This window comes from Salvia splendens, chromosome 21 (assembly GCF_004379255.2).
Source record: "Salvia splendens isolate huo1 chromosome 21, SspV2, whole genome shotgun sequence".
In the NCBI taxonomy this organism is placed as follows: Eukaryota; Viridiplantae; Streptophyta; class Magnoliopsida; order Lamiales; family Lamiaceae; genus Salvia; species Salvia splendens.
Window position 1 is genome coordinate 7,953,672 of NC_056052.1, and position 3,135 is coordinate 7,956,806.

Sequence of the window (3,135 nt, forward strand, 5' to 3'; positions counted from 1 at the left end):
GTTTCACAAGGTAAAATGATAGTTAGACTTGATAAAATTATAGTTGCACTTGATAAAATGATAATTTTAGCTTATACATTTTAGGTTTACTGCTTAAAATGATAGTTTTGCTTCATAGAATGATATTCTGAGTTGATAAAATGATACTTTTGCAGATAGAATGATACTCTAAGTAGATAAAATGATACTTTTGGATTATAAATGTTAGGTTTAATGCATAAAATGATAGTTTTGCCGCATAGAATGATACTTTGAGTTGATAAAATGATACTTTTGCCGATAAAATGATAGTCTGAGTTGATAAAATGATAGTTTTGCTTGATAGAATGATACTCTGAGTAGATAAAATGATACTTTTAGTGATAAAATGATAGTTTTGCCGGATAGAATGATACTTTCAGCCGATAGAATGATAGGTATTTTTGGTGTATAAAATGACATTTTTGTTTAATAAAATGATACTTTTACTTGATAAAATGACAGTAACCTTATAAAAATGATACTCTGAGTTGATAAAATGATACGTTTACTGCTTTGTAGGTTTGTATATTATGTATTGTGCCGATTATATTACGTTTATTGCATAGAATGATAGTTTTGCCGATAGAATGATACTCTAAGTAGATGAAATGATACTTTTGGCTTATAAATGTTAGGTTTAATGCATAAAATGATAGTTTTACCGCATAGAATGATACTCTTAGTTGATAAAATGATACTTTTGCCGATAAAATGATATTCTGAGTTGATAAAATGATAGTTTTGCTTGATAGAATGATACTCTGAGTAGATAAAATGATACTTTTGGCGATAACATGATACTTTTGCCGGATAGAATGATACTTTCAGCCGATAGAATGATAGTTTTGCCGGGTAGAATGATACTTTCAGCCGATAGAATGATAGGTATTTTTGGTGTATAAAATGACATTTTTTTTAATAAAATGATACTTTTACCTGATAAAATGATAATCTAAGCATGACAGTAAGCTTATAAAATGATAGTTTAGCTGGAGAAATTGCATATAAGCTGATAAAATGATACTTTAACGTGACAAAATGACATAAAACTGACAAAATGATAGTTTTGTAGGATAGAATGATACTTTCAGCCGATAGAATGATAGTTTTGCCGGGTAGAATGATACTTTCAGCCGATAGAATGATATGTATTTTTGGTGTATAAAATGACATTTTGTTTAATAAAATGATACTTTTACCTGATAAAATGATAATCTAAGCGGATAAAATGACAGTTAGCTTATAAAAATGATAGTTTAACTGAAGAAATTGCATATAAGCTGATAAAATGATATTTAACGTGACAAAATGACATAAAACTGATAAAATGATAGTTTTACCGGATAGAATGATACTTTCAGCCGATAGAATGATAGTTTTACCAGGTAGAATGATACTTTCAGCCGATAGAATGATAGGTATTTTTGGTGTATAAAATGACATTTTTGTTTAATAAAATGATACTTTTACCTTATAAAATGATAATCTAAGCGGATAAAATGACAATTAGCTTATAAAAATGATAGTTTAGTTGAAGAAATTGCATTTAAGCTGATAAAATGATACTTTAACGTGACAAAATGACATAAAATTGATAAAATGATAGTTTTTCCGGATAGAATGATACTTTCAGCCGATAGAATCATAGTTTTGCCGGGTAGAATGATACTTTCAGCCGATAGAATGATAGGTATTTTGGTGTATAAAATGACATTTTTATTTAATAAAATGATACTTTTACCTTATAAAATGATAATCTAAGCGGATAAAATGACAGTAAATCTAAGCCGATAGAATGATAGGTATTTTTGTTTATTGTATAGAATGATAGTTTTGTCGGATAGAATGATACTCTGAGTTGATTAAATGATACTTTTGACTGACTGATAAAATGATAAAATGAGCGAAATTCAGAAATTAAATGAGCGAAATTTGGATACGTAAATTTTATCATGAGCGAAATGACATATTTACCCCCACGCTTTTTTTTATGAAGTAAATCTAAGTTTGAATCTAGACCGCGTGATTTTAAAAATGTGTGGTCCAGATTTAGTTATAGGGTTATTACGGAAATTGGGGTTATCATTATAATACACACCTATATATATATATATATATATATATATATATATATAAGTGGGACTTATAATCCACTAACTTGGTTAACTCACTTTTCTTTACATTTCTTAAAACTCGTGACCACATTTAATGAAGTTAATTAATTGTGGATAAACAAAAAAGAAAATTGTTGTCAATAAATCATGGACAGATGGAGTAGCATTTAGGGTGTAGGGTTACATGCCATATGTAAGTATTATTCGCAAGCACTAATATCATTCAATGCACATTTAGCATTATTTGTGTTGTTTTATACATTTAATTTGTTCTAAATATGTTACATTTTTTAATCGTACATGTATCAAAAAAGTAAAAGTTAGGATCTAAATATTAATTTTATTATATTTAATTTCTGTTCACACAGTAAAAGCTCTAAACATAAAATATAGTAGTTGATTACTTCTACAAAAGTAGCAATTACCTTCTGTCCCAACGAAGATGATCCCTTCCTTGGACGGCATGAGATTTTATGCAGGGAGAGATGGAGATATTTTCATTTTTAGTAATATACCATTTTGGATATGACAAACTAAAAAGAAAAGTGTGTAATCTTCAGTAAAATGAAGAGAAAGAGTATATTCTATATTAAAAATAATTAAAACTAAAACTGTCAATTGATCACAAAAGGTAATTTCTATTAAAATTACTAAATAGATAAACAATTTATTGCGAAGACATGATTAATATAGTACTCTCTCTGTCCCATAGTAGATGTCACACTTGGAAATTGGCACGGAATTTTAAGAGGTGTTATTTTGTGTGTTAAATGGAGAGAGAAAATAGTATATTTATATTAATGTGAGAGAGAGTTTTTTCTAAAAAAGGAAATATGACATCTTTTGTGGAACAAACTAAAAAGGAAAGTGTGACATCTACTATGGGACGGATGGAGTATGAAAACTAACAAGTGTTACTGAATAAAATAGAATATTTTATTAATACTTACATATTCCCTTCGTCCGCAAAATATAGTCCAAGTTTGACTCAATACGGGTT